At 41.3% G+C, this 26,184-nt stretch overlaps 1 protein-coding gene and 1 long non-coding RNA gene across 11 annotated transcripts in view; one reads left to right on the forward strand and one right to left on the reverse strand.

Annotated features, from left to right (window-relative positions):
- The window catches only part of SUGCT (succinyl-CoA:glutarate-CoA transferase), a 336,110-nt gene that overhangs the window by 19,252 nt on the left and 290,674 nt on the right, over positions 1-26,184 (reverse strand). The gene's annotated exons all lie outside the window — the stretch shown is intronic.
- On the forward strand, positions 8,713-11,559 carry LOC140647278 (uncharacterized). The gene is made up of 3 exons (XR_012040703.1): positions 8,713-8,821; positions 10,893-11,071; positions 11,466-11,559. It is a non-coding gene; the product is annotated as an uncharacterized lncRNA (long non-coding RNA).

Genomic DNA, 26,184 nt, shown 5'->3' on the forward strand with positions numbered 1-26,184 from the left:
TAGGGAAATTGGTCTTTGTCCCTGTGAAACAAGGATAGCGGTTCTTAAGTGGTTCTTAAGATGTTAAGGTTTATGATTTTATCTCTTGTTTTGATGCAAGGGTAATAGACCCGTTGAAGTGTCTTAGGCAAATAGGAGCTGTATTTTCCAATTAAATTTATGCAAAAAATCTGAACATTCGTACAAACTAAAAGTCAAACTTTCTTTTTAATTTTGTATGAGTTAAAGTAATTACTACTTGAGACAAAAATTAAATAGACTGCTATGATTACTAAGGGTGTACTGCAGTAACAGCATGGACACTTAACTTCCTTATTTAAAAGAAAGAGAAAAGCAAGGCCACTTTTTCAGCTTCTAGGACATGGCCCAGAAGGCATTAACCTCCTCCTGTAGAAACATACTTCTAAGAGAAAATAGGACTTTATTATGCATACCCACTGAAAGTGATAAAATATTTAGGGACAAGTGAAACTGCTATCTCTGCGATGCAGGTACCTAGTCAGGTACCTGCCTACTACCTACCTAATAGACCAGAACAGAGTCCTTGAAGAGATTTAACGCAAGTAGCCTACAACTGCTTTCAGATGGATATGACTTAAGAACTTTGAGAAAAGGCTTTTAGCAATTCAGATCTCAATGGCAGTATTTTTGTCTGTCATACATGATGGACTCTGCCTTGAGGTGAAAAACAGATCAAGTTTGTAAATGGTCTAATCATCATATTTCGATTAACACCTTTTTTAGCACAACTTACTGTCCTTGTCTCAGTTTCCTCTCAACATACAGATGATAGATCCTGAAAAGGATCAAATATTTTAAAGTCTTCCAAAGGACACCTTGTACAAAGGATAAGATGCTGAAAGTAGAAAAAATGAACCTTCATTTTAGCAGAGAGTGTGCCTTTAAGGCATTAATAACAAATGCTAAAACACCAACAGGAAACTTTTCCAAACTGGTTATGATTAGCTGTTCTAATTCTGTATACTGCCCCAAGGAATTTGAACACCCATTGAAACCAAGGATCTTCCTTTACACAAGGAGACATAAAACATAATCCCATCGACTTTAAGGCAAGTAACTTCCAAGGGATTTGCTACAGCGATTTATTTGCAACAGGTTTGCTGCAATAATAACTTTTCACTGCAAGTACACAATGTCTGTCTTTCGCAAATACTTCCACTTCATTTTCTATCAGAGGGCCACCAGTCCTTCGTGCCAGGATTTCATAAAATTAATAAATCTACTTCCATAATCCTTGCTGCTTTTACTGACAAATGTAATAAACTACAGGATGCAAAACTCTGGAAGCCTACTGGGATTTATTTTCCTTTTTTTTTCCTTGACAAGCTTTACAGAGTAGCACTTCTGAGACATGCTCATGTGCTGTAAACCTAATCCTTAGCAATTTCCTCTTTTCTCAAATAACCCAAATATTTTATGAATAGTGAAGGATTTCCTTTATCAGACAACACTTGCTTTTTTTTTTTTTTGCATGTGAGTTGTTCTCAAGGAAATACACTTTGAAGCAATTGGATGTTCTCAGGTTGACATTCACAAGATACACTCCTAAGGAAACATGTAAAACTTGACTAAGAAGAAGGTGTCCTGGAGTTTAAAGGCAGTACAAGTGGTGAGAGAACTGAGGCCAAACCTGATGGGACTCGAGACCATGGGAGCCTTGTTTTTTCTAACCCCACCATGGTGGGCATTTCAGTGCTACTTTTTATGCCCATCTCTGTTAAAGATTTGGTTTTCTACTGCAACAAATCACACATGGATTGATTTTTCAGAGTTGATGAGCCAGTGAGGTCACACAGGCTTCTGATATTTTCTGTTCTTAGTCCTTTTCTCCCCAAAATGTGGGTGATGCCCACCATTCTATCCATAACAGAAGGTTTTGCCATATTCATAGAACAACCATGCTTATGTGCCTGCCTTCTTCAGCTAGGCCTGCATCTCTGCCTCCCTTCTCTAAATCGACCCCATCCTTTGGCTGCTGTAGTTTTAGTTGGCAAGTGTGTTAGTGCACACACACACACATGCATACAGTGATATCAAGTACCCTTGTGGAAACAATTCCTCAATGCAAAGTTTACTATAGCACTGATCCATCTGCTAAAAATTCCGATTTTTTGCTGCAGAAAGAGCAGTATGACTGGAATACAGCTCTTAATGAAAAAGCCAGCACACTGGTTCCTATCACCTTCCTGCTCCCCCACATAATGGCTGCAATCACAACTCTACCTCATCCTTCTGCTGCTGAGAGACACCCTTGATTTGCTTGGGAAGTGGGGAATAGGGCAATGTAAGCACAACTACTCCATTATTTCTTGTTTATTCTAAAAGGACCAATAAAGGGATAAACACAAATCTTGGCTGAAATAACTGAGGAAAAATGATTGAGGATTTTTTTGACATTTGGTTACCTACAGGAAGTCTAAAAGATAGTCTAAAACTCACTTCTCAGCAAGAAGAAAAACAGCTCAAAATTTCCTTAAACTGACAAGCAACATTTAAGAAATTAATCAAATTGAAACAGTTTTCATTTTGCTACACATCCAGCTCCAAATCAAATATTACAGAAGCACTGAAAATCTCAAGAAAATGCCCCATGAGGCATGGAAAACAATTAGCGGGCAAAAAAGGAGAAGCATTCAGCACACCTCTCACCCTAGAAGCCCAAGCCAATTACAGTAGAAATAGTTAGTGATTCAGCACAAAGGCTCCTTGGCAGACTAGTGAGAAAAAGGCAAGACTCCAGCTGGGTCACTCAAAAAAAAAAAAAAAAAGGCAATAGTGCATCATAAGGGCAGGAGTTGAGTTTGCAGCCCTTAAAAAGGGGGACATTTAATTCAGTTCATGTCATTCCTAAAAGGACCTTCTTTGTTTATATTTGCTTCTCAAAAACACAAACCTGTTCAAAAAAATGAAAGTTTCCATTCAAAGTGGTTTGTTATCACAGGGTCACACAGTTCTGCAACCATCAAGGGTCTCTCCCATAGCTCAACTCAAAGAATGATGCATTTCTGGAGAGGTGGACTCTGATACTTCTGGGGAGGACAGAGTGCAAACCAAAATTTCACCATCAGGGATTCTGTCATGAGTTTTCCCTAAAAGAAAGAGTGGGGTCAAAGAGAGGAGCTTCAGGTAATTGCTCTGGGTAACACATTGAAGGAGTCTTTAATTTAATTGATAGAAGAAATAATAAGAAAAGGAAGCTTGGGGTTTGTTTGGTTGTTGTTTTGGTTTTTTTTCTTTTTTTCTGACAGAGGAGCCAAAACTTTGATTATTGTCAGAGACGAGACAGGATGAGACACAGACCTTCTATCTGTCTCAGGCTGATCACTCTTCAGTTCTTGAGTATGCATGAACCATTCTTAAAATTAATCTGGGGAGAGCTAGAGATTAGAAAACAGAGAACGGAGAAGATAAAATAGGGGAAGGAGAGACAAAAAGCAGAGAGTACAGAGCTATGGAGGCAAAAAAGGAGTTGCACAGTTATAGCAGAAAATAATAGAGAGAGCAGGAGGAGCAGAGGAGAGTTTAATGTTAAAAGTGATGAAAAGATAACTGAGATGCTTATCAGTGCGATTCAGAAGAAATGCTGCTACAGCGAGAAGATGGCAGATATGAAGCAGAGTCATCACTTGCAGCTAAGGAAGTTCATATGATCACAAGAATTTTTCATAATGTGCTCAGCCAACTGTGGCTGACTCCGTGAATAATGCAGCTAGGAACAGGGCTGAAATAACCAAGCTAAGGGACAGTGTGGTAGGAGCCAATAGCTGATTTGACAAAAGACAGCAAAAAGAAAAAAAGCTAATTTGAATGGATTGTGTCTGAAAAATGTTAACTGCGCAGGCTTGAGCTTCACTGATGGACAGCATGATAAAGAAAAGGAAAGCAACTTCAAGATAGATTCTCAACTTCCTCTGCAATCAAAAGGTCTCATCCAAGAAGAACAGCTTTTAGCAATGAATTTCTCTTAAAGATAAAGCTGCAGACAGTAAAAAATGTATCTGTTAGGAATATTTAAAAAGAATATGTACGTATGATCTTATTTGCTTAAAAATAAAAAGATGGAGTTAAAATAAAAGTTTTTGCTGTTTTTAAAAAAAAACCCTCCATGTCTTCTAACCCTTTTCATCATAATAGAACCACAACATACCACAATACAAATACTGTTCATGCAAAACTATTGTCCTTACAGTGATACCAATGGTGCCAGAAGTGTGAGGTTCATAAATTTTACTGTACAGCTGGAAGACTATGTACATGTGTTACTGTTCCACAGCACTCATATAAAACATTCAGAAAATAATCATTTTAAGGTGATACTGTCAATTTTTAAATAACACTAGATCTCTTTTTTTTTTTTTTTTCCCATAGTATTGTTTCAGATAACACCTGGCAATATCATAATTGAAAGCGAACAAGGGATTTATTTCCTACTGCGTGAACTCAGACTGCCTTCAGAAAGCAGGTTTCATGAGGGTTTTCAGATAAGGTTGTGGAATCTCCATTGTTGGAGGTTTTCAAGACTCAACCAGACAAAGCCCCAAGCGACCTGGTCTGAATTCAGTCCTGAGCCTGCTCTGGCTAGTGATTCTGGGATGCAGAACGTCCGGTATAGACAATTTCAGTATTTCTCCTCTGGCAGTCAATCTTAGCAATAGGCCCCTAGTCAAACAGTGTGCTCATGACTCACTTAAGCAAATAAAATTAAAGAACACGTAAAGGTAAACCCAGTGTTTGAACAACTTCACTTGATCAGGGACCGAGAGTGGGAAACTCAGTATCTCACACAGGGAAATGGGGTAAAAACTGACAAAAACTAGCAGGAGGGATCACAAGCAGGCTTCATTAGTGTTATGTCTTCTGTATTAGTATTGCACTTGTCTTTCACATGAAAGATTTTAAACATGGTGCTACATAACTTTTAATAAGATTCAGTTCTGCCTGCAATGTATGAGATTAACTGACTAGGCTTCAAACTGACTTTTCAATCAAGTCTCTCATAAGGCTCTCCCTGCTTTCATTAGGGTAAAATGTGAAACATGGCTTAAGGTTTTCCGAGGTGTCATGCAAATATATTATCTTGAATCTCAAAAGGTTTATGGTCTGCAGTCCTCTCCCCTTTGCACTGGGGAAATCAGAGTGGGTGAACAACAAACTCTGTGGTTCTGGAGACCTCCTGGATGTCCCTGTCTTGTCCTTCATTGTATGGTTTAGGCCTGTTCTGACAAGGTTGGTTTCAATCAGGCCAGTAAGCAGTGTCTAAAAATCAATACCCATTTAAGAAACACCTCAAATCTGCCATGCAAAAATCACTTCTGAAAAATTCACGTTTTAAATATACTAAATACTTGCAAACCTGAGAAAAACAGAAAAATGTAAACCATAAAAAAATGATAATTTTTCAGATTTTCTGTCTGCCTATGGATTTACACTGCCCCTGCAATATGCCACAAGCATTAAACTTTCAATTGGAAGCAAATGAGAACAATTCTCAGCCACCTCTTTCATAAAAACCCTTCAATCATTTGTAATGTTTTTTGACCAGTAAATAATAGAGCTGCTTCACTGAGCTATTTAAGTCATATTACTTACAGCTGGAGAAAAATGAGGAACAGTCATTTTCTAGGGAGGCCAAAAAATACGATACACTCATGCAAACTAAATTAGATTAGGATTTTTTTTGCCGTTGGTTTGAGAAGATAAAGGATAACCTTTTCAACTTTTACTTTGCCTGGCATTGAATTTATATTTTCAAATGAAAGATCATGAACACAGAACTTCATGAGTGTTAATCGGTTTCAGTCCTATCACCAATGTACTGAGACTAAATACAGATGGAACTACTGAAATACTGCTGTAGTTGGAATGTCCATCCTGAGACTTTTAAAACAGCATTCAACGGCACTTAATTTTTTCTTAATCTTGTGGTGTCAAATTATACACCACTGTGCAAAGACTTGTTAAACAGAACCCTGAGAAAGCATCTTCACAGATTTATTTATTATTTTTTTAGCAGGGGTTGGGAAGGAGAAGGTAAATCCACAGCTTTGACATTTTCCTGTACAGTGTCACTGCTGTCCTCCGGTGTGCACTAAATACCCTCCCAGTCTCAGTGGCTGCATTAATGACAGCACCCAGACGTGTAGATAGGAGCTGGAACTAGGACTAGACAAAGGTCCATCGCTCACATTGTTACTGCACATACGTTACTGCTCTTCTGAGAGAGCATTGGGCAGAGAGACATTTCAGCTACCTGCTTGTACAATTATTAATGTTTTTCAAATCCTGCATTTTGACCTGACACTTACATTGTATGAAAGCTGATCACTGCACAGCATGTCTCAGCACAGCTTCCCCATTGGCAATGGAGCCTTGTGAATAAACAAACAGGGCTACTCTCCAGTAATGGTCAATTCCTATGCTGCAATGCTTGCAGAATCACCACTGAGGGGTTCGGGAAGAAGAAGAAGAAGAAAAGTTAAATAAGGGAAGTGTAGTAGATCCATTGTATTCTGAACCTCCTGCCATTTTCCATCACATTCTCATTAAAAAATGGAACATTTGAAAGCATCTTCAGAGCACATACTTATTTTCAGTTATTGCTATTGTTTTTAATCTAGACAGAGGCTCAGCTGAACCAAGAACTGCACAGACAATTAGAAGAAAATAACCCTTAATTTGAAGAGTTTACAGGCTGAACTTAAACTATTGAGCTGCATAACAGTAGAAAGCCACCAGTGAAGTTAACAGCAAAAGATATCAAAATACATTTATTGAAATGAAAGGTGGAATAAATAGATAGAAAATGTTCAGGTTTTCAGCATAATCCAAGGTCCATGCTAAACTCCTATCAGACAGAACCTGCTCTTTCCACATCACACTATTCCCAAACAGATAACTTTATGGGAGAGAGTTACAGAATATATTGGCAAATTACCCGGGAGGTAACAAACAGACATCTAGACCTTCTCTCCTGCACCTTTTAACTTCACTAGCAGAAGTAACTCAGGAGTTGCTCAGAAACCTACTCTTCAATGAGTAACTAAAATATTCGTAATAAATTTGACCAAAGAGCTGTGACCATTTGCTGTATGCTGACTAGGATTGTCTCAATGCTTCTTCATGCTCTTTATCAGTTTTTTTTTTCTCCTGTATTACACCTAAGACTACAAACTCCATGGGGAAGGGTCTACTTTTTTATTCTATTTGATTTATGCTTAGGGAACAGCGCATATGGGGATCTGATCTCCAAACATATATATTATAAGGAATATATGAAGAACTTCACTACCACAACTAATTTGTCCTATATAGAATTCAGATTTCTAAGTTAACTTCCTCACCAATTTCATGTCAATAAACTATATTCTCTAATTAGAAATGTTTCATATAACTGTATTTAAGAACAGCCAGAAGCTCTGAAAGGTTTAAGTAATGAGAAAAAAAAAAAGAGAGGCTACTTATTGCATTGTACAAACTAGCTGACACATTACAAGAAACATCCATCTTGCACTAACAATAGATAATCAGTTTCAGATAATTTCTTTTGGGCCTTCTACCTTTTAGGAACTTATAGCAAATTAAAAGTGTAAATTCATTAAACATCTGTATGTCTGAGGACATTAAAGAAGTAATGTTTGCCCCGTTATAAGTTAATCTAAAAATTAAGGTGTTTTTCCAAGAGCAGGAAAAGTCAAAAGTACAAATTATGGCCCTCTCATTTAAACAAGAGACCATCTTTCTCTGATCAGGCAACCCAAACATATGCAAGAAACTACTCTGTAACAGTTACAGTGAGTCTCAGTAATTCTGATCTCTGTGTATGAACAATGTATGTAACTTAGTAATACACATTGTATATGCAACCTCAATTAATTGTTTGCCTAGTAACAATTTGGAGTATCAGGGAAAAATAATATCTCTCAGCTGTGGCACTGGCTGTGGTTTTAGTTTGTTTTGCTTTTCCATTAGGAATCTGGTATTTGTGGCTGACATTTTTATTGCATTAATGGCAGGAAACAATATGAAAAGAATGCAGACAGAAGTGGAAAGCATTAACAGAAACATTTAGACCCATTGCAGGGACATTCTAATTATGATGGTGAGTAATACACATGTAGCAGAAAAGGCCGGGTTCGATAAATGTTCATGGAACGAGCTTCACACTTTAAATTTGAGTTTCAAGTCTAAAAAGCTGAAGAATTGCAAAATGTTAATGAATGTTTGTTCTTTGTAGCATTGTACTGGCTATGGGCCCCTTCAGTTCTGCAAACTAAAAAGCACAGCAGCATGAGACAGCAAAAAAATTAAAGCCATAATCTAAGTTGTATCATTACACAGCTTCATTGAAAAGTCTGATTATTAAAAAATACCTAGGGCTAAATCTCCAATTTAAGGTGCTGTTGGTTGTTTCATTTGCCTTTGCAAACACAGCTTGAGTTTCTGGCATTTGCAGTTAAAGGCTGATGAAAATTTGAGGTCAATGTGTCACGCTCAATTTGTTATTATAGTAAGAAGCACAGTATATTCTGTACTAATTGCATTTACTCATTGCCATATTTACTTTCATTAAAAAGCAACAACAAAAACAACATCACTGTTTAGTTCTACTTGAAGACGCAACAGATTTTGCCATTTGTTGGGAAACTCAATACATCAAAAAAACTTATCACAGAATTTATGTACAATTGGAGATATACTAGCTTTGTCTTATTAAATGAGGACCAGACCTAACCACCAGTGAAGTTAACAGAAGACTTCCTCTTACACTTCAGCAGGCATTGGATTAAAGCATTGTTTTTTGGTGAGTCACAATTTGCTACAGCTGTCATTTTATCAGTGTTGCAGTCCTTATTGTGAGTTTCAATACATGCTTTCTTTTTATTTTGAGCTTTGGAAGTTTTCTTGTGGGCTAGGAAGGATGGGTTTTTCAGGAATTGATGTATTTAAAAATTCTTTTTTGAAGACAACTGAATGTGAAATGTATTGATCTAAATATAATGATCTCCACAGTTCAGCTGCAAAGGATAGCAGTTAAACTCCATACAGTGACTACAGTTGGGTCCTATTAATGTTTGTACATGTGAGTAACTGTACGTATTGACCAGTTCCATAGGTTCAACAGGACTACTCGCTTCAGTAGTTACTGATGTGCATGGGTGTTTGCAGGATCAAAGCCTCACTAGGAAGCAGAAAGAAAACATCTCCTTGGAGGGAGCTACCAAACAGAAAATAGATGAGGGGTAAAGAACAAAGAGATATTTCAAGATGAGGTACTGCACTGAGAATAGATGAGTCATAGAAAAGATGCTAAATGATTCATTAATACCAGAAGCTTAGCCAATAAAGAATACCCAAGTATGAAACTAATGACTGCTTTTACAATACTACCAAACTATTTGCTTTTGTAAACTTAAGATAGAAATAATTTTCTCCCATTTTGAAAAGTGATTATGCAATTAGTTGTCACCTTAATAAACTGTATGCACGGCTGTGATAACGGTTGCTCAAAATACTGAGGACTTTACAGTTTTTCTTTTAAAAAAGAAAAACACTAGGAACTCCAAGTCCTGCCAATTTTTCCTCCCTGCCAAGTCCTATTAGCATAAATGAACGGTTTATTTTAAGAAATGCCTGATAAATTACTCTACACAATCAGTAATGAGGGTACTGTCAGCAAAGGAGAATCATTTCCAAAATTTACTTGGCACAAATAAGTGGCTGACTAGCTCACAATCATGTTACATGGCTTGAGGCCCTGTTTTATTCCATAAATCTGCCTGACCTCTTCAGGGTGAAAATTAGTGATTCTATGGAAAAGGTAGCTGGGCAAACCTGTCCTGTTTGTGCATTTTCTCCTTTTTTAAAAATTAACACATGCAAACTATCTGTAGGACTGTTTCTATAGCTTAATCTTTTTTGGCAGACTGAAGCTGCATCTTAAAATTATTGTCATAGGTCGTATATTAAAATTACACATCTTCTTCCCATCACAAATTACAAGAAACAAAAACATAAAGCCAAGAAGGATACAATGTCTTAAGAAAAAATGAGAGGCCATGAGTCTCCATCCTGCTTCAGTTAGTCTCTTAACATGAGTGTGTTATCTAACAAATCAATTCTCTTTCCTTTTTAGAGTATAGTTTTAAAAGTAGGGAGGAATCCCTTGGCACGGATTATTGTGTCAATTAGCAACTGAAGCCAATAATCATTCATCATCTCTTCTAAACATTCTCTGGTAGAAATCCCTAAATACTTTACTCATCATTGCTATGGAATTCATTACATTAAAGCAGGGGGAAAACCTTTCAAAGAAATAATTTAAGACTATAAGATTTAAAAAAAGGCCTAAGAAATCATTTATGCTCCCCTCCCCCACCACTGCAAATTATTTCCAATTGTCATTCCTTTTTTTTTTTAAACTCTATTGTTAATGCTTTGTCCAGCCTACTTTTACAAGTCCCAAACGATAGTTTTCCAAAACTCCCTTGAAGACCGCTTGACTGGTTAAAAAGTTTTTTATTAAAATTTTCAGAATATTTCTAATAGGGTTGGTTTACTCTAAGTTAGAATACTAGATCAGAGCCTTCTGTGTCCCCTAGTACAATACAGAAGTGTCTAATATAATTTAATCTGCACATACCTTGTGTATCATGTGCAAAGTTCTTCATGTCTCACCATACATTAAATATATGGTTGAAGATTCTTATCCAAATACAATGTCTAACACAATATGAGTACGCAGGCAGGCTATATAAAGTACAGATGAAGAGAAAAGGTCCCACAAGTCTTGTGAAGTTTCATAGTAAAAGGATACACAACAACTGCCTCCCAAGAGGTCTGTTGTGAATCCCACTCTGCTTGTCAATGCACAGCTGTGGTACTGTCAGTGAGATGTCACACTACCTGCCTTTCGACGACATAGTGAAGGGCCTAGAGAGCCGAGCAGAATGCCCTGAGCTGCAGGAGAGCGCTGTGCAGAATGACTTCTGGAGCTGAACCGACGCACTGATGGACAGATCCAGAGTACAAGTTCTCCATGCCGCATCCAAAGGTATCTGTAACTACCATTAAATCCAGGGTGGAAGCAGACACCAGGGCAAAGTACAGTGGACTAGCAGTCATGGCACTTCAAGGCTTTTGTTCAACAAACAGGTTTGATCCTGAGATGACTGTGAGTGATGAAACCACTCTCTAGCAAGGTTTGCAAGGATGGTTTCCCTTCTCTGGGAGAGGGATTTTAGCCATGGTAAAGTTCTCAGCCCAAGAAACTTATGTGAGTTAAAATATAGCCTGACATTTCAGAAAAGCTTATCTTGGCATAAACGTAACTGTGTGAAACAGCAAAAAAAGACGTATTCAGAGACTCTAAAATCTCTCAAGCTTTCTCGCTTTTCCATATTAAGTCGATTCCAGGCAGCTGCCTAATGAAATGCTTGTTTCTCCAGAGTGGCGTTCCGAACACAACTTTACTTAACCGCATGAAGCACATACCACATGTTTTCTGCCAGAAAGAGCACTGAGGACCAACAAAGAAAACCTGCTAGGTCAGACACCTTCCTGGAAGATCGCTGCATCTCATCTCTTGGGCCCAGGATTTGACATCAGAAGGGAGAAATGTTTTTCACTTTTGGGGGTTTATTCTGATGTTGCAAAGGGTAGAGGGGGAAAGCAGAAACAAATCTGAAGTGCCTCTAGGGATAAATTTTTATTTTCCCTATTTTTATGTGAGACTTCTATAAACAGCTTACAGGTACACTGTACAGGAATGGGGGGAGCATCTACTCCACACCAGTGTTGCGTTCTCTTGCAGCTACAGCTGTACAGTCACCAGTTCTGACCACAGAACACCTTCAGAACAGCCTGCAGAACAGATCTCCTGAAACTCAATGAATCAAGAGTATAAGTTAATATCGACTTTGTCATGGTCATATGTATTTTTATTTTATTTTTCCTTCAAGCAAACTATGACAACTTTTGAAAGAAATGAGATTTTGAGCTTCTGTTAGCATCAAGATTACACTAACTTCTTTATTTTACTTCCCTTGATATTGCTTATTCACCTTGATCTTTATTTTGCGTGGGTACTATCTTCAGATTTCCCTCTGCTACTAACTTGAACCTTTAGTTTTTGCTATTGCTTCAAGAGGATTTTTGATGGTTGGGCCAGACCTGTTCACCTACACAATAGTATTGAATCATTGAGTTTTTTCACTGATTTTTACTAATTCATTGCATTGTCTATTGTTTCCCTTTTGCACTGCAGACTTGGTTTAGCTGTGTCAAGGTAAAAATTAGAAAGGAAGATGGTAGAGGGAAGGGGAAGAGATGCTGGACTGCGTTAGTTGAACAATGCAAAATAAGGGCTATTCGACTGTATTGTTCTTGTTAACAAGCTCTTCATTGCCAGCTTGACTCTCCTGTTGCTCTTTGAGCACCCAGACTAATGTGACCCTTTCTAACGTTACCTACTCCATTCTAAATTGTTTGAAATCTACTGCCAGGCCTGTTTAGTTTTCAGACAGAGTCTGGTACTCCAGACCTTGCAAAATATGCCTTAACTCCTTTCACAGTCTTTGCTCATATGTCCTCCAGCAAGTGTTAACAGCAGCTGCAGCAGTAAGCTTGTCTGACCATCAGAACAGGTTTTATTCTTTTTTTTGCTTTGAATTTTACCGGGGCCGATATTTCATGAAGCTGTTCAGTCTCCTGTTGTCAGTCAGAAGTCTGAGCACCTCAGATTACTCCTTCTTTGGTCCCACTTGGACATACATGCTTGGTTGTCAAACTGCCTGGCTCATTTCATGCAGACCTTTATCAGTAGGTCTGAAGTATATTTCAGGCTTGCTGTAACACCCTCTAAGCCTTCTAGGACTGCTGTTCAGTCCCCTTCGAACAAAATCCTATTTTGCACATACAGCTCATCCCTGACAGAGTAACTTCCTGTGGCAACTGCTTCTGCAGACTACCATGGTTGGTATAGAAGCTGATTTACTGCCTGCTTTTCAGAGGACTGCCTGAAGCCCACCACTGGAGATGCAGTTTTTGTTCTGTAAAATCATGTCTATTGTATTCTGGAACACATGTCCTTTCAGTGCATCTGCCACAGGCAGTGATTTTCTTGGGAAGTACCTTATTTTCATATCATACTGCTAAAGTTTTAAGAAGAAACAAACCTGAGTACAAACCCACAGTTTTGTCCAGGTTCCTTCTAGGGGATTTTGGGCAAACAAGATAGTTGATAGCAGTGCTAGCTAGTGCTGAAAGGTGAAACTGAGGGAATTGCATTTCAGAAAGCATGGCTCTGTGTTTCCTTTTTATTTCCTGTCTTTAAGTAAATGTTCTGGGCTGCTTGGTTTCCATTAGCACTGCTCCTCACTTCCTTCAGAACAAAATAATGTTTCTTTAGCTACCCTACAGAGTCTTAGGAGCAGTCCCTGCCTTCTGATTTTCCTCACTGTTTTAAAGACCTCTGATAAGTCTAGAAAAAAATCACTATGGCTAAAAGTGATTGGACTCCTTTCATTTTGAGTGCTTTCCTAATTGTGCTGACTTTTCCAGGGTCTTGCTGCCATCTCCCTAGATGTCAACTAACAGAGAACAGCACAGTTTTTCTCAAGTTCTACATGTCTGTGTTCAATCTCATATTTTGCTTGTTACATAGTGACACTGACTGTCTCTTTTGTCAGATCATTAATTTTTAATAGCTCTGTCACCAGCTTCAAGCCACATGTCTGGGAATCCTTCCCAGCTTCAATTTACTTTGGAACACCTTAGATGTTGGGCCCAGGTTAAGAGTATTTACACCAGGCAATTATCTTTCAAAAGGTGTAGTCAGTGTTGTCACACGGCTCATGGACCTATTTACCACAACGTGGTAAAACTCAGTCTTAGCCTCACAAACAGTGATGTTAAAATGATAGATTATACAGTCTATTGCCTATTAGTGGTGATAAGCAGCAACTTCTTTACAATGATATATTTAGTGGTTTGGCTAAATGAAGATCCTCAGTTTACTCCAAATTTTCCTCAGCATTAATTAGGCATCTGAGTCATTCTCTGAAAGTTTCAATGGATATAACAATGTCATTTCTTAGTAGAGTTATCAACTTTTTGTCATTACTCTGCCATTATAAATAAAACTGAATTTTAGTCATCTCACTATATGGGAGCTTATTTCTGACTTCCACTTGATTTTTGTGTGTCTGGTTCCTTGAAATATGATCTTACATTTTCTGAAAATGCTTGAGAAAGCACACACTACTCTCTCTCCTCTATCATGCTCAGGAGATTACAATCTTGTACATGTAACATCTCCTGATCTTCAGGATTCTTCTCTACAGGCTGCATTTGCTCTTTGACTTCAAATACCTGCATCATGAATACCTGGTTCTAATCCTCCAGATTAAATTTGCCACTAACCAGCTTGGTAGGATTAGGTTGCTGATGTCTTTACCATCCAACTGGAGTCAACTAATTAAGACCTGATAAAATAGTTCCGAAAATAAACAGAATAGCTGGCATACTTCTTCTGCATCCTTCTGTGCAATTAATTTCTCTGGACCTACGCAAGGCAGACAGAAGACATCTTTCTTTTAACTGTAATCTTTATGTTCTCCATCTCTATTACCACTTTTTATATTTCCTGAGCTGCAACACACTGGACAGAAAGTCCTGCTATGCTCTCTCCTTTTTACATGTTTTTCCAGGAGCCAGACAGTTTTCCTTCCGTCTTCTGAATTGTTTCTCTCAGTACATACCCTGCACCCTGACGCCTGCATTCCTGGTCAGTTTGTCTCTGTCCTGCTTTCCAATTTCCTTTAGTTTACCCTGTGAACTTGTTCTGCACTAATAACACTGGTTTGATCCTCTTCCTAGACAGTTCAGCTGCCCTTGCCATTTGAAGAAATTTCTCTGTTTCTTTCAACAGCTTCTCCTGTATGCTGGAATCATTTGCCCCATGTATGTTTCTGTCTCTCATTAAGCTATCTTTTATATCTCCAAAAGTACATGTGGATGCCAGAGTATGTGACTGTAAGGCAGGCATCTATTCCCCCTTCTGTTTCTTGGGTTCAGATAAAAACACAGTCACATTCCTTCTAGGGTCACAGTATATCAAATAGTTTTATCAGCTGCTACAGTGTTTTAGGTATTCTTAGTACTAACAATGTCTCATTCACTTCTCTTTTTCACCAGAAGCGATAGCAGAAATGTTTTATCATACTTTTCTCATCTTCACCGTCCCCAGTCAATGCTTTATTCAGTATATATTGGTACTATTATGCTTGAGTAAGGATTTTTTGTATGGAAATGCAGCTTTCGTAGTGAAGTTACTGCCTCATGGCTGCTTGTTTTCTCTCTTTAAAGCTCTTGCTTTATTTGTCTTTCAGTAGTGCTTTATTCTTGCTGTCCATCTCACCAAACTGACTGTTGATCACACTGTTCTTTACTGCATAAGGGGTAATAAAATGAGAGTGCCCCACATTTGTAAAGTCCAGTGGTACTCTATTGAGAGAATTACCTGCAAAGATCCTTCAATTACCATTAACATCCCAGCCACAAGCACACAAACTAGCTCTTTGATGATTTCTCCAAATCTGTTTTTCCTCTTAAGATTAGTGCTTCTCTCTGCCAGCTCCATGTCTTGCTCAGCAAGGATATACTTGAGGAGGCTAGAAACTAAGAATCTAATTAATTTCTCTATACTGGTAAGGTAACAAAAGACTGCATTACAACACGTGCTGCCTCACAAAAACTGCTGTCTTTAATCCATGGAGGCTGCCCATTCTCTCTTAAGAATGCAAGTCTTCCAACCATTTATTTTAAACTAGTTGCTGAGAAAAATGTTTTAATACTTATACAAAGCACTGAAAGCTGAGCATAAGATAAACTGCAGAAGAACATCTCCCCTGCAACAATAAGAGTTTGTGCCATTCACGACCTCAAACACTGCAGCCAGAACCAAGGGGTAAAGCCAATGCACAACGTTACTGACTGGTGACAGCCCCTAGGACAAGCAGAATAAAAGGAGAAGAAAAAATCCCCAAAAGATCGCTTTCTTTTTCAGCTATTTGTGCATGAGCTATTCTGCCTGCCCTGTAATTTCTATGACCTCCAAGCCTCCCTAGGATTATGAATACCTATTGTTGACTTAATTGGCAGAATAACAAGAAACATCTGCCAAACAAACCCAGTTTCTTAACCTCTGCTGGTGTTGGACACATTATGACTGTAGGGGAAATAATAATGCGTTTTGTCTCTATGAACCAGCCCGGACTGGATGCTTTCATAGTTCAGGGAGCCATTTCTAGTGTACATCAGAGAACCAATATACAACAGAGATTTCACAAAGGCTGTCTTGTTGTCAGGTACCCACATCACATGGTCCGTAGAATATATCCATAATACTAATGCTAGAATGGAAGGAGAGAATTAAATTGATGAAAGAAAAAGGTCTTTCTTGCTAGTAAATAAGTTTGGAGGGAGCTGGGTGGACACACAGGTAGACAGAAGATATAAAGAAGATGTAAATGAAGATGTGTTAAAATTAGAATAGAACAGAACAGAACAGAATAGTTGAGTTGGAAGGGAGCTACAACGATCATCTAGTCCAACTGCCTGACCACTTCAGCCGGCCCATGGAGGGCTGGATAGGCTGCTTGTGACTGCATGGAGCTGGACTCCAGCAGGCTACCGATGGGTGAAAGCCCCCTTAACAAACCTCTCAGGCTCCAGCCTTCATGCTTTGCTGTCATCAGATGTATGAAAGAGTGAAGTTCATGGTCAGGTCTTTTGAAATTAGATTTCAGAAAACCATAATTCAAGAAATGTAGGTTTCCTTATCCAGAAATCCAGAAATCATATTCTGGATTTCATGGCATCCATGAGGCACAAAAAGCTCTGTCTCATAGTATTGTTCTACAGCCCCCGTCCTCCCTACCAGCTGAAGCTCTGACAGAAGAGATATCCGCTCCATCAATAAACACTGCGTGAAGAACTGCAGGGTAGAAATAGGCAACACAATGTCAGGTGGAGCGCCATGAGTTTCTGCTCCAGTTTGGAAACATCGGAGTAGACAAAAGTTCCTGGAGACATGAGCAGATCACACGGTGACTGAGAGCCAGGAATGTGATACAGGCAAATACCTTCTTGTGTGTCAGGCAAGGAAGGTAAGCATTGTGCAAAGCCCTGGTGAGAACTCACCTGTACCACTATGGACATTTCTCATTCCTCGGGTTCAAGAAAAACAAATTCCGTCTGGGATGAAGGCAGACAAAGACTCAACAGTTGATTAGGGGCATGGAGGGCCTACAGAAGAAGACGATGACCGGAAAGAGCAAGACAAAGGCTGAAAGGGCTGCCATCACTTTCAAGAAAGGTATCAAGGATGAAGGCCAAAGGACGAAAAGAGCTATTGAAGTGAGAGGAAAAATATGGTCAAGAACACAAAACAATTCAGGGCTTCTTTCCAAGAAGACCACCTCACCATAAACAGCATAGTAGCAGATATCCCTTGGTGCATTGGTAAGGAATGGTGAGGAAATCATGCATGCTCTCTACATCTCTGCAAAGTTCATGCAGAGGGAACCAAAACTCTTTCTTTCACCTCTTTCACCTCATCACCACGACCAAATGAATGTCTATGGTATAAATGCCCTTATTTACATAGTCTGAAGGTACATACCAATTTTGGCACCAACATACAAAATGACAAGAACAGTACCTTCGTTACTCTTTCTGTACTCCAAATACTAAATCCTAAAGGAAAAGGAGACTTGCCAGGGATTTAGATAAGATCTGAATATCTTCCCACAAATGGAGGTAGGTGAATAACTCTCAGAAAGGTTAAAGTCACAAATGAGCTCTGAAAGTTTTACCCCAGGGCTGAAGTGCGTTTTGTATCCCGTATAAACACGGCCAATGGGCATGTTTAACAGAGGAGCTGTGCATCTTGGTTTCAGTGGGACAAGGGGATGTGACGGTGATAGCAGCAATGGGCTATTTTTGCGGTTTGGAAGAGTCGTCCTTTGCCTGGCTGTGCTTTGGGAACGGACTCAAATGTTCTAGGTCTGAAAATGACCAACCTTTCCACCACACTCATGTCACCTCCACTAGCTTGCTTTTCAAAGCCTGTCTTATTTCCATGGCGGTCTGTTGGCACCATCCATCCCAACCTATGGCTCTGGTTACACTTTGGCTTTCCTCCACGCTGCGGCTGCCAAAATCATGCCCCTTACGCCCCAGGAAAAGGGTTTGTGTCCAGCCAGATCAAGTCCTTGGTCCTCCTGGCTGCAGGGCCTCATGGACGTTAGCTCTGGCACAGAGAGGGGACAGCTAATAGGGGTGGTCTCTGGGCTACAGGGTTGGTTTCTGCCATGGCCTGAGAGATGAGTAACAGCACGAGGTTTGTCCTTGGGAGCCGAGTGGCAGAGGAGGTGTCAGGGACGCACAGCAGCTGTGCCCAGTGCATGGCCACCAAGGGCAGGGACAGCCCCCTGGGCCTCCTGGGCACAGGCACTGCCTCGGGGCCAGCACCCCAAAGGCCTTCCTCCAAACGATGCTGGCTGGAAGGGCGGCGGATGGGGCTGCGCATGGGGGGCCCTGTCATGCCCATGTCACAGCCACCACCCGGCAACGCAGCAGTCACAATGCCCCGGGGCAGGATAAAAGGGAGCATCCTCCTGTGTCCCACTGCCAGAGCTGGCCCAAAGATATCCAAGACAAAGTCCTTGAGGACCCAGTGGAATTATTTGGTGGTGGCTGAGGGAGGAAGACCAGAGGCTGGACGAGGCTGCTGCAAGGCCAGCTCCCAGTGGGGCCAAATTCAAAGCCCATCTGATGGATGGAAATCCTGCTTCAGCCTTCAGGGAAGGCTGTTCCCTTCAGGGAACAGACACAAGCCCCTCAGGAGATGAGGAGAAGAACCACCAACCCCTGGAGGTACCCGAGGCTATCAGGCCTTTTCAGCTGGATAGCAGTGGCAAAACCAAGGCAATGCCTTCTTGAGGAGCGCTGCAGAGCTCGCCATCCTCATCCCCCGTGTAGCCAGGGGCAGCAGCTGTAAGAAATGGGATGCAGAGATGTTGCCAGGGGTCCCAGTGCTTTGGAGCACCCACTGCTGTCCCGCCAGGCACAGGAAGGATTCTTGCCCCCAAGGTCAATCATGCCGAGAGCCTTTGTCCACTCTCAGAAGGCCCAGGGATGGCTCCAGGTTGAGGGAGAATAGGGCTTGGGCATCTCCTGGCAGGCGTGAGCAGCCTGTGGGAGGAGGAGGCAGGTCTTGCTCACGTGCTCAGGGAATAGCCGATCGCCAGCTCTGGGGTCAGGAAGGAATTTTCCCCCGGGGAAGATTGGCACTGGTCCCCGGGGGTTTTTTGCCTTCCTCTGCAGCACTGAGCATGACCACTTACATGTCAGGGCTCCTCTGGTCCCTTTTGGCTAGCTTGCTGCCTGCTGCTCATGCACCACGTGCACCACGAAGATGGCCTCTCGTGCTCTGCAGCTGGGGGGAGGAAGGCTTTTTTTCCCCCAAGGTGGGCTAGCAAGTGTCTCTGGGGGTTTTTTGCCTTCCTCTGCAGCACTGAGCACGGCCCCTTGCCAGGGCTCCTTTGGGCCATTTTGGCTAGGTGCCTGCTGCTCATGCTCCACGAAGGTGGCCCTCGTGCCCCGCATGCGGGGGGAGGAAGCTTTCTAGACTGCCAGGGTGGGCCCCCAGGGTGGCTCCCAGGGCTTGCTGCTTGTCCTCTGTAGCATTGAGCACAGCCCCTTGTCAGGGCTCCTCTGGGCCCTTTCGGCTGCCTTCTTGCCTGCTGCTCTTGCAGCTCCAAGGCACCACTCGTGCCCTGGCTCTCTCGGGCTCTCTTGCCCACTGCAAGTTTGGAGTGGGAGCGAGCTCTGCTCGTCCCTTGGCTCCATTTCCCCAGGGGTTCTTGCTTGTGCAAACAGCCTGTGCTTGGAAGGGCTCCAGGCTTGCTGCCCCGTCAGGAGCTGCCACTTTCCAGCTCTCCCTGCATGCAATACAAGTGTAGGGCAGGCACGAGAGCGCTTTTCATGCATCGCTGGCCAAGAAGCACAGTGGCGGAGCAAGTTTTCGAAGGCAAAAAGTATGCTTATCTTCACTACCTGTCATGCTTTGGAAAATATCATACGGTCCCACCCACCTCCTCTTCTTCTTCTGTGTGGTCGGTCCTGATCCTCATGCTTCATGTTCTCGCTCTTCAGGAAACAGGGCCTGCTTGGCCTGTGTTCCTGCTGCCACTTTCTGTAGCTCTGTGGCTTGCCTTTGCCAGACTGCAAGGGATGTTTTTTAAGCTAATCTGAAGAACGCATCAGCCTGCTCCTGGCTACACATGCACATTGTGTGAATGCTGGTGAGCGTCAGCTCTGAAACACATTCAGAAAAATACCAGTAAAATAATTACCCTGTTTCCACTTGTAACCTTTGTGTTGTGTGTCCCTGAAAGTGTTTTGGGAGCTGAAAAACCCCTGGCATTTCAGGCAAATAACAGTCTCATCGTTATTCAACTCATGGTGAGCACAGGGAATAGAATAGAATAGAACAGAACAGAAGAGAACAGAGCAGACTAGTTATGCTGTGTTATGCCTAGAGTTCTGCATGAGAAGCCATGGCCTAGGTCTGAGGGCTGCATCCAGGAGAGCAGCTCTCTGCAGGGCAGGTCCCAGGCCCATCCAGGAGACAGGGGCAGAGACGGGCACACCTACCCCATCGCTCAGGCAGGGACCGAAGGCCCCACGCTGAGCTGAGACACGTCCCCTGGGCCCTTGGCAGGAGACGGGCGGGGTGGGGGTCCCGCGGGAGGCCGGTCCCAGCCATTAAAGCCTATGAGCACCCCCAGGACCCTGGCAGAAGAAGACTTGCACTGCCCATATGCTCTCCTCTAGACACTGATGCTTGGCCACTTTGGAGACAAGAGTATTGGGCCAGATGGACCTTCTCTCCAAGGGAGTACTGTTCTACCCAGGCTCTTTTGTTTTAGCCTGTTTTTCCACAGGAAACAGATCAGGCATTTCTAAAAATGAGTACAAGGAGTAAAAAAAAAAAAAAAAATCCATGGGGAAATGAACAGGTATTGCTCACCTCCAAAAGATTTGCAACCATTTAGTTGAGGAGCACATCCTGCTTCAGACTGAGGGCTTGATCTTTGAGCCTTGCTAGTGTCAGAGCTGCCGGGTTTTGCCATCCTCTGGAAACCCAGCTCAACTGGATGAACACAGAAGACTTTCTAAAACCACACTTCACACTTGCTTTTTGCAAATTTGTGCAGATCATCCAATTATCTCGAGATGATGCACAGCTCTCCCCCCCAACAGAAGGTACATGCCTCCTGCCCACAATGTGACAGAGCCAATGCTTAGGATGGGACATGACTGCCCATTCAATGCCTTCTGCTAGTGCAGGGCTGGGAAGCAATGTCATCAGAGATTTCCTCAGCATGTACTGGTAGGGAAAGGAGGAGGTAGGAAGAGGAGAGGAGAGGAGAGGAGAGGAGAGGAGAGGAGAGGAGAGGAGAGGAGAGGAGAGGAGAGGAGAGGAGAGGAGAGGAGAGGAGAAGAGAGGAGAAGAGAAGAGAAGAGAAGAGAAGAGAAGAGAAGAGAAGAGAAGAGAAGAGAAGAGAAGAGAAGAGAAGAGAAGAGAAGAGAAGAGAAGAGAAGAGAAGAGAAGAGAAGAGAGGAGAGGAGAGGAGAGGAGAGGAGAGGAGAGGAGAAGAGTTCAGCTGGAAGGGAGCTACAACGATCATCTAGTCCAACTGCCTGACCACTTCAGGGCTGACCAAAAGTGCAAGCATGGTGTGAAGGGCATTGTCCAAATGCCTCTTCAACACTGACAGGCTTGGGGCATCAACCACCTCTGCAGGAAGCCTGTGCCAGGCTTTGACCGCCCTCTCGGTAAAGAAATGTTTCCTCATGTCAAGTCTGAACCTCTCCTGATGGACGCAGCTTTGAGCCATTCCCACGGGTCCTGGCACTGGGTATCAGGGAGAAGAGATCAGCACCTCCCTCTCCACGTCCCCTCCTCAGGAAGCTGTAGAGAGCAGGGAGGTCGCCCCTCGGCCTCCTTCTCTCCAAACTAGACAAGCCCCATGTCCTCAGCCGCTCCTCAGAGGACATGCCTTCCAGCCCTTCACCAGCTTTGGTGCCCTCCTCGGGACATGTTCAAGTATCTTAACATCTTTTTTTAAGTTATGGGGCCCAGAACTGCACACAGTACTCAAGGTGAGGCTGCACCAGCGCTAAATACAGTGGGATAATCACCTCTTTTGGCCAGCTGGTTATGCTGTTGTCCTGGTTTCAGCTGGGATAGAGTTAATTTTCTTCCTAATAGCTGGTATAGTGCTGTGTTTTGGATTTAGTATGAGAATAATGTTCATAGCACACTGATGTTTTAGTTATTGCTAAGTAGTGCTTATACTAGTTAAGGACTTTTCAGCTTCCCATGCTCTGCCAGGTGCACAAGAAGCTGGGAGGGGGCACAGCCAGGACAGCTGACCCCAAATGGCCAAAGGGCTATTCCATACCATATGATGTCACGCTCAGTATATAAACTGGGGGGCAGTTGGCCGGGGAGCAGCGATCGCTGCTCGGGGACAGGCTAGGCATCGGTCAGCAGGTGGTGAGCACTTGCATTGTGCATCACTTGTTTTGTACATTCTTTTATCATTATTATTATTTATCTTCCTCTGCTGTCCTATTAAACTGTCTTTATCTCAACCCGCCCATTTTACTTTTTTTTTCCCAATTCTCTCCCACATCCCACCAGGTGTGGGCGGGAGGGCAAGTGAGTGGCTGTGTGGTGCTTAGTTGCTGACTGGGGTTAAACCACGACAGCTGTGTTTGATGCACCCCAGGATGCTGTTTGCCCTCTTGGCTGCCAGGGCACACTGCTGACTCATAGTGAGCCTGCTGTCAACCAGCACCCCCAGACCCCTTTCTGCAGGGCTGCTCTCCAGCCACTCCTCTCCCAATGTATACTTGTGTCCAGCATTACTTCATCCCAGCTGCAGAATCCAGCATTTGTTCTTGTTCAATTTCATGCCATTGATGATTGCCCAATGCTCCCATCTATCCAGATCCCTCTTGCAAGGCCTCTTGTCCCTCAAGGGAGTCAACAGCACCTCCCAGTTTAGTAGCATCAGCAAACTTGCTAAGGGTGCATTCAACTCCTGCATTCAGATCGTTGATAAAAGGATTGAACAGAACTGGCCCTAGAATTGAACCCTAAAGGAACACCGCTGGTGACTGGTCACCAGCCAGATGTAGCCCCGTTCACTGCAACCATTTGAGCCTTGCTGTTCAGCCAGTTCGTCACCTAGCGCACTGTTAGTTTACCTAATAAAGGAAGCAACTCTCAACAGAGCTGTATGGATTATATCCCTTCATGTTAAATTAATTAATTCCTTGTAATCCAAAATGATAGTGTCTATGGCACTCTGACCATGTGCTGTTGCACAAGATCTCCTTTAGTATAAAATATATGGAGGGCATATGCCCACATTACAGGTGTCTGGGACAAATTAAAGCTACTGAAGAAAAATATGCCAAAGAAACCTGGATGGAGGTGGGGGCAGTAAGTTCTAATACACGAGATTAGAAAACAGAATATGAAAAAAAGCATACATTTAAACTTACCTGCTTATTACATAGACAAAATAAATTTCAGCATCATATAGATAACATAACCACAATACACAACATATATGGCTTAAATCCATCTTTTAGGCTTATGAAGTAGGAGTATCGAGGAAAGAAGAACTAGTTCGATATATTTTCTCATTTTTGTCAAATAGATGCAATAGCATTAGAAAATACAATTTATGTCATATCCCATATGGTGAGTGGTCACATAAGAGTGTTAAGTACTCTGGCGAGTGTACATTGTCTAAATAATTTGCCTTTCTTCCTATTATATAGCTCTCTTACAGCTACATAGATGTGAATCCATTCCATCACCTTGGTTTTTATTATAGGCTGAACATTACCAGTGGGAGAACACCACTAGCAAGTGAACTTTATATCCATTATATCTTAAAGTTCAGGATAAAATTGTTTTCTCTGCCACCATGCCTCAGTCATTACATTTCACAGTTGTGTATTTAGGAAAGACTGGAAGTATGAGACCTGTGAAAGAAGCCAACGTATAATCAAAAGCTGTAAGTCTTTCAAAGGCTGTGCGAGTTGCACACCAATTACATCTGCACCCAGAAACAACTCCTGAATTAAGTATAATCGCATTCCTGCCTGGATTGGTGTCTTTGGCCCATAAGTATTGCTAGTTAAGTAGCTAAAAGCAGCAATGAAGTGGAAATCAGCTATTATGTCAGTATGATGAGCAAACCAATATGCAGTCCTTCCTTCCCAAAGTGGTGGTTCAAATGCTCTGGTCACTGGGAGCAGAATTTATTTCTTTTTAGAAGATAGAAGGTAGTGATGGCTACACTACTTAAATATAAAAGTAAATTTTGAATTACTAAATACTCTTCAAGTAGAGACATTAAGCACTAGAAGACAGAAATTTCCTAAATTATGACTGAGTTTTCGATCTTACCTCTTGACTTTTTAAAGAGCCTCTATAAAAGGATCCTCTTAGTATCTCTGTGTAATTATCAGTCAATGTACTACAAAGTGTACCATGAATTGGAATGCTTAAATTTTGTCTTGCATATATTAGGTTCCATATTTTACGGTACGTTTAAGTTGATTACTGATCATTACTTCTCATTAATTACAGTAAATTTAGAAAAATTATATAACAAAGCTCCTGAAAACAGAACTCAAGTCTTCAAAACAGAGCAGAGCACTTCTACTGAGGACATGCTTTACTGTAAATAAGACAACATTTGTTTAATTCATTCATCTTGAGTTTAAAAATTATCCACAACTTTCTAAGGCCTTTATCTTCAACAATGTAATCGCCATGAATCATCAGAGCATGTAAATTCCCTGAATGTAGCCAATATTTGAAATCTTTTTTGTAAAGAAATAAACATTTTTTTCCTTTGATATCACAGATAATTATAATTACACATAAATACTGCTCAAAGATGAGCAGATAAAAATGCAATATGATACCAGGGCTTAGCTTTCTTTTCACTTACAATAATTTCCTTCATACAACACTTTGCAAAAAAAAAGTTAATATTTTAAACACAAAATATTAAGATTTCTGAATTTTCCGAATCACCTTTGCTTATAAATTATAGCTCTGAAACTACCTAATTCTTCTCTCACTACAGTTTAACACCAAATAACCTCCATGGATATCAAGATTGTTATGTTCTATAACAGTATATAACGTACATTCACATGTGATATGCACATGTAATATATAATTATGTTATAGGAGTATAAGATATTATTATATTTCATTGGAACTGGTGCCCAGTATAATACTGGTTTCCAAGAGTCAGATAAGACTGACAGTTTCTAAATACACTCAGTGAAGCATTTTGATTCTCGTCTGGGTACACCTAGGAAAAAGAATACCAATCCCTGAAAATATCTGAAAATTCAAAGTTTCAGAGGCATATGCTATGCCTCGCAATAGAGCAACTGACTGCAAACTTCCCTCATTAAAATTAAAAAAACCCAAAAAAATGAGACTTGAGAACATCTGACAAAAATCTTGAAAGTAAATGCAAATTCACGGAAATGGTAGCATTGCCACATGGAGGTTGGTGGTGGGTGATGCTGCTCTGAGTGATGAACCATCTAGCAGTGAGAATCTAAAAGTCATATTAAAGTAGTAAACATGGTATTGCTTGCTTTCTTAAAGTCAACTGGAAGGAAGGTTCCAAGGTATCTCCACACTAGCCAACATTTTGAAAGACTTAAAACAGGTCAGAATAATGGCTCTTAGAAGGTGAATGGCTTCATAGGAAGGCACCAACGGTTTTCTGTTAAATTCTGAGCTACTCCTCCAGTTTCTCCTTTTTCCCCCCAGTAGTTTCCTCTACAGTGTCAGTATTGCAGAAGTACTTGAAGGACAGGTTAAAAGTATCTTCCAATCTAAGTCTGCCATGCAGCTATACCAAAGTTACACTTTAACCATGTATTCTCACAACACCATTCTTTTAGAGCTGGTGAAAACTAGAGCACGGTACCTGAACCTATGAGGAGCAAAAGGACACGTCAATATTTTGTGATGTTTTT

The sequence above is a fragment of the Ciconia boyciana genome, chromosome 2 (assembly GCF_034638445.1).
Source record: "Ciconia boyciana chromosome 2, ASM3463844v1, whole genome shotgun sequence".
Lineage (NCBI taxonomy): Eukaryota > Metazoa > Chordata > Aves > Ciconiiformes > Ciconiidae > Ciconia > Ciconia boyciana.